Below are 12,500 nucleotides of genomic sequence, written 5' to 3'. Positions count from 1 at the left end.
TCAGTAGATACGTGATCCATTTGATTTATGTGTTTTTGAGGTGTTGAACCATCCTAAGTCAAGTAACTTACAGGACGAAGTATGCCCCAATGTTTTATAGCATCTTAGGAATTTTAGTACTTCCGTGGCGTGAAAGAAATTACTGGATTGGCTCCCAGAATTTTTTGTCAGAGCAATTCTGATTTTACGGATTTTTTTCCTACGAAAATACGGTACTTCTCTTGGAAAATTATTTAACTAGATCATCAATCAGTTGTAGAAACATGAATAGACATTTTGGGTAATGATAGGTCAGATGATTTAGAAAAATGGTTCATGTCAAGTGGTTCATCACATTCAGTGGATTGATTTCTTGCAGCACCTTTGACAAGCTTGTACGTACACTAGCGGTATCCTTTAGATTGAGTGTACAATAGTTTTTATACTAATTTTAGTTTTGTGATATGTAGATCTCCGCTTCTTTCGATGAATATAAAGTTGATATCTGTATATTTTCCATCCGTGAGGTCTGATGTTCTAACGCCAGTTTACCATGAAGATAAACAGCAAATCATTATTCAGGAATGTTTACTGTTCTATATTCTACACACTACAACAGTGAGTGTCCGCAGACCGTTATTTGTTGACATGGAGACTGAAATAATAACTCCAAAAGATAATCTTTGTTAACAAAATCCCTAGAAAAGGTGGACTTACCTGTTTACGAATGATCACGTTTTGCCTAAATTTTACTAATTGGCGTATTGCATATTGTTAATTTGGATGTTATTTATATCATGTCTTCTGTGACCCTAAAAGTTTATAATCAGTCAGCTGCATCACTGTTACTTGGGTTATTTTTCTTTGTATTAACTGTAGGATCTGTCATGAATACTATTTATTTTAATTAGTTATTAAGTTTCCGTGGGAAATGTGTTTTGTGCACACACAATAGTTGACATTTGAATGCGAAAGGATTAAGAAAACAGAGCTGTAATGTGACAAGAATCTATCGAGGAAAGAAATTAAGGAAAGTGATTAACCTTTGGACCTTTATATACATAGATGTTCTCAAGTTTAATGGTACCTGATGATTCTAGGTTACACCATTAAGCATTGTTTATGCTATACTCAAGTTTCTGACTGTGGTTTACCATCCTAAGAGATCACCTTTGAGGTTAATACAGTGAAATTATGAAATGCTAAAGCAATTTGGCTCAATATAAACAAAGAACTAACCTATGTTTTCTTCATTTTAGAGGCTTTTAGCGTATGTGTTTTTATTCTTGTTGGCGGAGAGAACGCTCATATTTATCTTATAGTAGATAATAACATTTTTGTAAGCTCCAAAGGTCTGTGAAAAGTTGATAACATGATAACTTGAATTTTCTGCCTTCTGTGATGCAGTGAACTAAGCGCGTAAGTAATGTAAATGCCTTTCAGCATGTTTTTGAGGATGAAAAAATCACTTTAACCTGAAGCATTGCTGCCATGAAAATAGCTAGGATTAGGATAGAGGGTGCGAGTACGGGGAACACAGCCTACAACTGTTAGAAACAAGGCTTTAATGACATGTAAGATTAATTTTGTATCACTTATATTTAGGAAATCGAAAGGAAAGCTTTCATAGATACGGGAACAATGCAGTAGACAATAATCAAAGATAATTTTTTAAAATCCTTGCGAGAGTAAATTTTTACGAGTAGGTCTAGGCCTAATAAGGTATCAACACGTTTAGGTGTTTTATACTAGTCCAGAAAAGCTTCAGGTTTGAAAGGCTTGTCTTCTTTTTTTTGTATTTTATTGTCATAATGTCAAATGCTCGTAAGATAGCAGCCTTCTATATATTTAGGACATAACTACATTTAAGATGACGGTCTTTGCTGAAGCTAGACTGCTTAATAAAGTTGACGATGGATGTATTTCTTGTTTATTATTCCTTAGTATTCCTGATTTATATATTTTATTTACATACTTTACAATATTCTGCGGTTAAAAAAATACAAATTATGCCAAAATCCGAAAAAAGGCCAGAAGTGAATTAGTGACACGGAAGGTCAGCCAGATTCCTATGAACTCCAGGCACAGCTTTTTAGCTGTCATTTCCGTATAATTGGTATTCTTAGCTCATGTATTTCATGAGTATGAATACTCCACCGATAACAAAATTCTGGAGATATGAAATCTTTACGTTTCAAAACATGAAAATAACCCAACTTTAAAATTGTGTCTGATTTTGTAGGTAGCTTTAGAAAAAAGCTCAAGGAACTGGAGAAGTGATTAAAGAAACCTTAAATGGTTTCTGGGTGAAAACATCGTGAACCGATAGGTTAGTAGGTCACAGCAGATTGAAACTTGCATAATCCATCGTGATGGACGTCAAAGTCTGTCACGCCAGCATCACCCAAGGCAAAGTTTCTTCCGTTTCCTCGGTCGTCTCTCCCTTCTCACTCAGCAAAGCATTTTCATTGGAATTGAATGAAGCCTCTCATTTCTGTTCAGTGTTGGGGTGCCCGAGGTGTTTCTAACTTGATTAGGAGTGATTACATTGGTCATGTATGGCTGAATCTATCTGAGAATTCAGATGTGTCGTCCAGTTCTTGACAGCGTCCCTACGTCCCTTAGCTGCAACCCCTCTCATTCGTTTCACTATACCTCCGTTCGTATTCTCTTTCATCCATCTTACTCACCACCCTTTTCTAATAATCGTTTCAACATTATTTTCAGTGGTGAATGACCTCATAGGTCCCAGCTCTTGTCCTTTGGTCTAAATTTTATATTGAAATTCCAGTTTGTATTCCCATACCGTAAAAACTTGTATTTATCTAAGGTATTAGAGTTTGAGGTTGGATTTGTTTGTGCATATTCCGAATAATGCTGTCATATATAGGGCGCTGCTGCTTTTGTCTTCTTTCTTGCGAGGACCTACTTAATTAAGCAGTCTGTTCATTTATTGACTCTCCTCACACCATCTCTCGACCTTTTTCATCACCGGCGTAAGGTTGTTTCTTTTGTTTTTTTTATAGCCACAATTTCGTTCACTATCCTGTTGTCCTAGAGTTCGGAATTTCTGCTCTCCCCATGTTTACTGTATGTATGTGTACATATGTTTGTGTGTATTTATACTTTTTTCACAATACGCCTTTTCCCCTCTAATGGAGATGGCAGCAGAAAGGTAGAGCCTTTTTGTTTTAAGCAAGTATTTATAGAAGAGGTTGTAGATGCAGTGATCTTTTGTAAAGCTCCTTGCGTCTCGGGCGAAAGGTATTCTCAAGGCATAGAGAATTCGGTATTAAACTATATTAGTGGTTTAATATTTAAGAGTAAAGCAAAAATCATGAGCGATTGAGGTACAAAAATAAATGTGTGTATGAGACTATGTCTTGCATATGTTCCTTTTATATATTCTGGCAGCTTTCTTATTTTCGTTGTTCCTGAGTAGTTATTTTGAGCAGATTCCGTCGGATCCATAAGAGATGCTCCAATTCATGATTCACTTATGCTGTATGTATAGTTATGTGGAGAATGTTAAGGTAACGCGACTTGCTATCAGAAAGACTTATCGACTGACACCAATATATAGATCCAAGGACACAGAGATCAGTTTGTTCACCTCACTTCTTGCGTCCACTTTTTGGAATTTAATTTTCTTGTGCTTTTGTCATTTTATTTTTTATTGCCTTAGTTTTCTCATTAATGTGAGGAAAGCTGGGCAGAATGAACTTCATATATAACAGTACTGAGCAAACTCGTTTATTTTCTTTAATTGTTAAGCTAAGTAAAAATTTGTGTCGAACCTTGCGGGAAAGATTCAGTCCACACCTTGAACCTTAGGTATAATAACATGGTACTGGATTTCAATGTCTGAAGTAATTCGTCGGACAGGGACGTTTTGGTATCAAGAAACCATTTGACTGAAATTGGCCTTTTTGCTCAGCATCATATCCCGTTTTTGATAGTACAGGTAATATATTAATTAACTGACGGAACTTTATACGGAATTTATTGTTGAATTTTCGCAACTCATTTGTAAAGTGTTAGTAAATACTGTCCAATAAGTCTAGAAAGTTGTTCAACGAGGTATCTCTGGTTGGGTAAGACTTTTAGCTCAATACTTACCTTGCTGAGATATATTAAAGGTATATTTTCCTGGAACTGAAGAATAAAAATTGAGATAATTAGCTTGGGATCATAACTATTGATAAACATAATGCTCATTGCATTTATCTGATTTCGTAGATCATGTGGTTTTCGTTATATGTTCGTTATTTTTATTTTTATTTTTCCTCTTCAAGTGGATTTCCATTTGCGATCGCATTTAAGAGAGTTCTTCAGTAAAAGCAGCTCCACATAGGAACTGTGAGACTGAATAGAAAGTGATAGACTGAAATAAATATACTGTTAAGGAGCCGGATCGTTGAGGAGTTCTGTTATCTGCAATCCTCAGCTCTTGGAATGCGTGAATAAGCTCGTATGACGACGTTGAATTTATCGATATTGATTATCAGACTCGTGTAAGATACAGTCAGGCTGATCATATGCGGCTTTTATGTCGGTCTTCCAACTGAATATTAGTTCTGGTATAGGGCTTTCTGGTCTGCTTAGCAATGCATATTTCCAGTTGTAGTGATAAGGAATCTCAAGTAAAGATCTCTCTCTGGTAAGCTAGATTCCATGTTCATGTTCAAAAACACTTGCAGGACTAACATGTCTGATTAAAAGTAAACCCTTGCTCTCATCTATGAACTCGATATTTACATTGCAATGAAGAACGTGTTGATAAACGACAGCATATCACAATGAAGAAGAACTCCTCACAATGAGATTATTTGGTGTATATGCCAGCACATTACAGTGGACCCCTTAGCCGGGTAGTGCTGTCAGTTTACCTCTTGCGGTGTACTGTGGGCATTACTAAAGGTTCTTTACAGCGTCCGTTCGGCCCCTGACTTCAACCCCTTTATTTCTTTTAATTGTACCTCTGTTCGTGTTCTTTTTCTTCATCTTAATTTCCACCCCCTCCTAACAGTTGTTTCACAGTGCAACTGAGAGGTTTTCCTCAGTACAGGTTGCACCTTTCAAACCTTTCTACTCTCAATTTCCTTCTCATCTCTGAGAAGGAAATTGTTTTACATTACAGTGGATGAGGTTACGATACAAACTGCATACAATTACAGTCAGTTAGGATATGCTCCTATAAATTACACACTATTACAATAGAGAAGATACGCTTCTGTGAATGGCAATGAAAGGAAGGTGTTTATTTACAGAGGGAAATGTCATTGTAAATAGCAAACAAGTCTATAACAGAAAACTTCAGTCTATAACCCGTCGTTAGAATAGAAGTGGGATGGTATTTGGCATAGAAGATTTATTTGGCAGTTCATATCCTGTTAAAGAATAAACTTGTTTGTTGTCCAATTTTCGTAAACCATATTCTTCCGGATGTTTAATTTTTTTTTCTCAAGGAGATTTGCATATGTAGGTGTCTTATTCAAATAGTTTGACAAATATTTTTATAGGTATAAATGAAAGTTTTTTTTGGGGGGGGAGGGGGGGTGGTAGTTTGTTTAGTTTACTTTCCCTTTTGATTTTAGCGATTTTTCACATTGATATTTTTCCTGCTGATGTTTGTGTGTATAAAGTCTGTGCGCTTTCTCGTGTGCATGTACTGCTTTTGTCTTTAAGCAAACATTGTGCGTGGGTTTTTATAGGTTTACATTTGAATTATTTTATTTATAGAAACAAAACCACAAAGGATAAAGGTTTTCTCAAGTTTCTTGAAACTAAATAACATTTTTGTTATGGTCAAGGTAATGAAATCGACAAAAAATTTTCTTTCTCTGTATAGCGCAATGACACGGTACTCTTTTTCCAGCTTTCAGGTATTTTTAATAAAAAAAAAATTTCATTTTGTAGAAATTAAATTAAAGAAGGTTTGGACAACATTATAAAAATCAATGTCATACTTTTAAACCGAAAGACATCTATGTCAGAGGTCAAAAGAAGCCGTTATGATGAACCTTACCTTCCGGAACGTGAGTAGAGGTTCAGATAATCAATAATAGTGAAATGCTAACTTATGGCATGGTGGTTTTGCGTTCAATTACGTCATAAGAAATATAGAGATTTTTAGGGTATATGAAGCCGCTGAGTGCCCGACGTTTCTGAACAGTTTTGTGGGTGGTATTATACTTTTGCTATTTAGGGAAATTACGAAGCCATTGTCGCTCTTATGTGTCATTTACCTTAAGAGTCAGAATTTTATTCATCTTAGAAATCCTTTATGCCTAACAGTTGTGAAGAGGAATGGACGAGTTTCTCAAGAAAGAAAGAAAGTTTTATTTATCGATCGGTGTCTGTCTTGTCTAGATTAAATGTTGAGGAAAAGAATTGGTCTATGATCTGTTGAAGGTGGTGTTACACGGAAGATTTTTTTTTTTCTTTCTCCTCCGAAATCACGCGATCCTGTAAACCATCAATAGAGGTACCAAGATTTATGCTTCTGATGGCACATGGTTGGTGCCAATTTCGTAAACTGTGCAGAATTACCAATTACAACCTTTTTTAGTTTTCTGTGAAAGAAAGCTATTGAGTTGGATATTTTCCTGTCCGGCCGCAAATCCTAAAATCTACTGAGGCTAGAGAGCTGGAAATTGGGGATGTTGATTATCCGCCCTCCAATCATCACGCATATCAAATTGCAGCCTTCTAGCCTCAGTACCGGGTGTTTCTAAATTAGAGGCCCCCCCCCCCCCCTCCACAGAACAAATGGAAAGTCATGAAGTTTTCTGCTATAGCCTATCTCCAAGTACATTATCTTAAGTTTCTATTAAGCTATTTTTCATTTTATATTTCTTGTATTTTCAGACTGAGTGATGGAGTTAGATACAGCCAGGCTAACGACTTGGAGGAAATCGCATGGATTGACCGAATCCGCGCTATAACCTTCAGAAAGGCCAGGGATGCTGGCGCATCCTTCATTTCACGTTCCTGAGCTAAATACATTAAAAGAGATTAATTCATTGTTAAAAGAAACTGGAACAAAAATCCATATGACTGTCGTTGTGAAAAGAGTGAGAATCTTGGAAGGCCTGAAGTCCTTTCTCAGGGGTCAAAAGACATCATAGCTGAGGCAGTGGGTAGACCAAGAAAGTCTTTACGTAAATTGGTGCTTGAACTAGAAACAAAAATGGGAAAGAAGAGAAGTCATAGTGCTGTATATCGTGAGTTGAAAAAATCTGGTATCAAGCCATTTCATGCTATCAGCAAGCCCAACATCACTCAGCAACAGAGAGAAGACTGTACATAGTTTTGTGGTTCATTTCTTAAAGATTGGACTGAAGCTGACTTTCTCCATGTTGCTGCATCAGATGACTTCTTCATTTACACAATCAAGAAGCCAAATCATAAAAATGACATCATTTGGGCTGCAAAGTTGGATGTTATCAGCAATGACTTGTGCTATTGCCAAGTTGGGACATTTCCTGAATGTTTGGGAATTTTTCTCTGTTTCACAGCCAAACAGTTAATGTGGATCATTAAAGAAAAAGGACAGTTATGGAATGGTGAATACTGCAGAGAAACTGTGCTTACTGGTGGAGTATTTCCTTTCCTCAAAGATCCTGAAAAAGTGTTATCTGTTGAAGAAGTCACATTTTTGCATGATAAGCACCATGTTTCAAGGCTTTTCAGACGCGGGAGCTGCTTCAAAACAGTGGTATCTATTTTTTCTTGTCAAGTGAATTTCCAGGTAGCTCCCCTGGCCTTACTTAAAGGAACTATGATGGTATACCAAGCCTCAACGACCTGCGAAGAGAGGTAACCGAAGTGCTTAGGGAAATGGAGTTTGAGTCTCAGCTTTTTTGCGATTTGCTGAAATCATAGCTCTCAAGACTGTAGGCTGCGATACAGGCAGATGGAGGCCACACAAAATATTACATACTCAGAGAGGAACTTGAATAAATACCTGTTCTGAATTACTTTTTTTTTTGTCCATATCAATTTTAGTTTATGCTGTGGGGGGGGGGGGGGCGCTCTAATTTCGAAACACCCAGTAGTTTTTATTTTATTTAAGGTTAAAGTTAGCCATGATCCTGTATATGGCAACACAGGCCACCAATGGGCCATGGCTGAAAGTTTCATGGGTTGCAGCTAAGAGTTTTAAGGGATGTGGCTGAGAGTTTTATACTGCAATATACGCTGTACAGAAAAGTTTCTTCGGTGGCTTTTTTTTACAGTGTCTTTAGATAGTGTTGAATTGAAAACACCTGATATATATGTTTATGTGTGAGCACACACACACACGCACACACACATACATACATATATATATATATATATATATATATATATATATGTATATATATATATATAAAAGAAGAAAGTAAATGTGTTGGTGAATTGTGGTGTATCAGCTTTCTTGGCTTGGAGACAGAAAGAACCTAGTGATAGCCTTCCTCGAAGAAGGAAATGCTGAGTATGCATTTGTAAGGCCGAGGCCTGCACAGCCAGTTGCTATAGGGGCTTTTAAGGTGTGGCTGATGATTACGGGCTTTTGTGCGTGTAATGATGGGTGCAATCGCCCGATACTTAGTGAGAAAGTCACACGCTTAGGAGGCAAGGCAAAAGGCGGTTCGGAGGACACCAGATCTTGGTAGAAACCCATCGAAGAGGTATGGCATATTTAAAAGACTTAGGAACAGTTGCCTTTGAAAAGAGAGGAGTGTGAAGTGTATACATTTATTTAATATTAATTAATTAATTGGGTGGTGGATCCCATTTCATTATTCTAGAGACGGGATTTTCTAAATAGTTGACTTTTGAAATGTAGTGGTTGACAATTTGAGAGTTTGGGGTGATCACTTAGTCTAATTCAGGAGAGTAGAATGATCATTTACAGTTCTTTTTGTGGGTCAGACTTAGTTCTTAACATGACCTTTTTTTTGTCACTTTGTTCCATTTTATGAACCATCTAGTTTGGGAAATAAATAGCATATTTTTGTATTTATGTGAATTCATTAGCCTAGTTTGATATTGCTTGCAGAGAGAGACGGCCAGCAACTGAAAGGTAAGAGTTGCCACTTGTTGGTATATATATATATATATATATATATATATATATATATATATAGCACGAAAGTCCACATGCTTGTAAATAACATAAAATCCACGGAAAAATGCGAGTGAAAACCGGGACTTTGAATGAGTACTTTTGTAATTCTGCATATTTAAGTTCATGCTGAGTACAAACATAGTTTACAGAGCTTTATATACAAAACTGAGTAGTGGTGGGCAGAGTTACAGTTTCCAAACAGAAAGGACAGGAAAGAGGATCAAGGGATAAACCTTGTGGCCGTGTCTTCAGTGAATACAATTTCCAGACGAATTCTCTTCAGATAATTGTTGGTTTTGTAGATTATAGAAGAATTATCGCATGGCTTGTCTTAGGCCAATGATCTGAAATGCCATTGTTTGTTAGGCCTCTTGGAAGAGCATATTTGTGTTGGGAACAGTTCTTTCTTACTCCATTTGATGTTTGGCTAATATGAATCTTATTACCATCTTTACAATGGATACTGTATACATTATTGTTTGTTTTTGGACGGACTATTCTTAATTAACATATTTCTTAAAGTATTGTTATACTTAAATACTAAATGAATATCAACACTTTTTAGAATCAGTATTGTAGATATGAAATTGGGGTGAAAAGTTAGACAGAATATTCTTAAATTCTGTATTAACTCTGGTTGGACTCTAATATATCTTCTTTGTCTTATTTTTACACAATTCCAAAAATTATGAAGAATAACATAATGAATCTCGTATATTGTCAATAATTTTAAACTCATCGCCCAAGAACATGCTGCCCGAATCAGGAAACTAACTCTGCCCACCACTGCTCAGTTTTTTATATAAAGAGCAGTAAATTGTTTGTACTCAGTGTGAACTTGAAAATGTAGAATAGTAAACTACCAAAGTACATGTTCCAAGTCCCGGTTTTCACTCGCCTTCTTACGTGCATTTTAATTATATATATATATATATATATATATATATATATATATATATATATATCTATTTATATATACATATATCTATATATATATATCTATATATATATAAAATATATATATATATGTATAGATATATATTTATATATGTGATAGATATATATATATATTAAAAATATATATAGATATATAGATAGATATATATATATATATATATATATATATATATATAAATATATGCACACACATACACACACACACACACGCACACACACACACACACATATATATATATATATATATATATATATATATATTATATATATATGAGACAAAAAGAGCAACATGGATACGAGAGCAAACTAAAGTAGAGGATATTCTAACAAGTAAGAAAAAGAAATGGACGGGGGCAGGACATATAATGAGAATGGCAGATAATAGATGGGCGAAAAGAATAACAGAATGGGTTCCTAGAGATTGCAAACGAATCAGGGGAAGGAAGAGAAACCATGAATTGACGAGCTAAGAAAATTTGCGGGTATAGAATGGCAAAGAAAGGCCACAAACAGACAAGAGTGGAAAGACATGCCCGAGGCCTGTGTCCTGCAGTGGACTAACAATGGCTGATGATGATAATGATTATGATATATCATACCTATATATTTATATATATATATATATATATATATTAGATATGTATATATGTATGTATGTAGCATGTAGTATGTATGCATGTATGTATGTATGTATAACTGAATCACGAAAGTTTGGAACGTGATAAATCCATAAATAAAAGTATAAGCCACGAAGGAAAAATAAACAACGGAGTTTCTGCAAGATCTTTCGATGAATGTTCAGTCGAAAGATCTTGTTGGAACTCCGTTGTTTATTTTTCCTTCGTGGCTTATACCTTTATATATATATATATATATATATATATATACATATATATATATATAATATATAATGTGTTTGTTTGTGCAGTGCTCATCAATAATATAAACATTTTTGTTCGAGAAATTCATTCCAGTAACATGAAAAAGCATGGAATTTTTTTTCCTGAATTTTTTGCGGTTGTGTGTGTGTGTATGTGTTTTCACTCACACGTTGTAGGTAGAAGGTCACACAGCGCAAGGAAAAAAAATTGCTTCTGTCTTGGTGTGTTTACAGTAGATACCATGGTGAAATTGTTACCCACAGCCTAATATTGGAAGTGGCGTATAGCAGCCAAACCTGCGTATGAGGTATTCATGAGGCTTCCAAAGAGAGGACGACATCAAAAGATAGCCGAAGTGTGGCCCGTACAAAATTGATATTCCCATTGCATTCCAGCCAATTGCAACTATTCGTTGATGAATGTTGGCGGTTGCCCCTAATTCCAGGTTCTGGTGCTTTTCCGCGTCTTTCTATTTTTGTGAATCCTCGTAAAAGAACATTTGAGAATCACAGATGCAACGGATCTCCCAGTCTGTTTTTACCAGTAGATTTAAATTTCATATAGAACAATATACTAATTTGATTTGATTTTCATAAAAGACTAGTGTGAATTTTGCCTGTTATGATAAGGCACTTGTTTGCGCCTAGGGTATGAAGGGCGATATTCAAGAAAGTTAGGATGTGATGTTTGTGTATTTTGTTTTGCGTCCAAAAATTCAATATACATTTATTCTCTGCGTGTGTATGTATTATTGTGTGTATATGTTACAGGGAATACTTGAAATCAGGGTTTTCACGAAATCCCTAAGGAATATGTGAAATTACAAGTTCACTTAGGAACATTTGAACCCCGAGGGCTAGTACTAAACACGGTTAAGCATTAATTCCTCTACATTGTTTTGCCGTGTTTAGTACTTGCCCCTGGGGAGCCAAACGTATTTCGCCGTGTTTAGTACTAACCCGTGGGGATCAATTGGTTATTTCACATAATGCCATAGGGGATTTCACATATTCCGTGTAACATATATAAGAATAGTTCCATTTTGCAACATTTCTCATAGTATGATTGCAGCCTGACGTCGCCTTTGGTGGATCGTATGCATGTTACTGTCACTCTTCCAAACAGACGGTTTGCACCCTCGGGCCTTTACCACCTTCAGCGGCAGGTGAATAGTGGTGCTACTCTCGCTTCCGCATTGCTCATAAACTTTCAATTAGGTCTGTTTGAGTGACCATTGAATTGATTAAAGTTTCTGGAAAGTAGCGCCGTACTTCGTTGTTCGTAAGTCTATCATCGGTTAGGTATAAAGTAAACTCCAAATAATTGATGGTAATCAATGAAAATTTATAGCGTACAGCGATAGTAGGTCCAGTCTGTGGTACCCTTTTATGGAAGTGGATTTGTAATTTATGGTAATTGTTCGCATAAAGTGTTTTATAAAAGGTTCGGTTAATGCAGTCAATTTTTTTACTTTATTTTCCCGGTTTTCCGCAGAGCTGAATTACCTCAACGCTAATCTGTTCGTTAAGAAATAAAAACTCTTATTTTATTGAGCGCATTCCACTAAG

The 12,500-nt window shown here is 35.8% G+C and overlaps 2 protein-coding genes across 2 annotated transcripts in view; one reads left to right on the top strand and one right to left on the bottom strand.

Annotated features, from left to right (window-relative positions):
* Positions 1-12,500, top strand: part of LOC135197846 (uncharacterized) — a 57,179-nt gene that overhangs the window by 695 nt on the left and 43,984 nt on the right. The window lies entirely within an intron of this gene.
* Positions 1-12,500, bottom strand: part of LOC135197430 (uncharacterized) — a 26,887-nt gene that overhangs the window by 10,341 nt on the left and 4,046 nt on the right. The window lies entirely within an intron of this gene.

This window comes from Macrobrachium nipponense, chromosome 21, assembly GCF_015104395.2.
Source record: "Macrobrachium nipponense isolate FS-2020 chromosome 21, ASM1510439v2, whole genome shotgun sequence".
Taxonomy (NCBI): Eukaryota; Metazoa; Arthropoda; class Malacostraca; order Decapoda; family Palaemonidae; genus Macrobrachium; species Macrobrachium nipponense.
The sequence above is the reverse complement of the archived record's forward strand: the minus strand, read 5'-3'. Positions and strand labels throughout refer to the sequence as shown.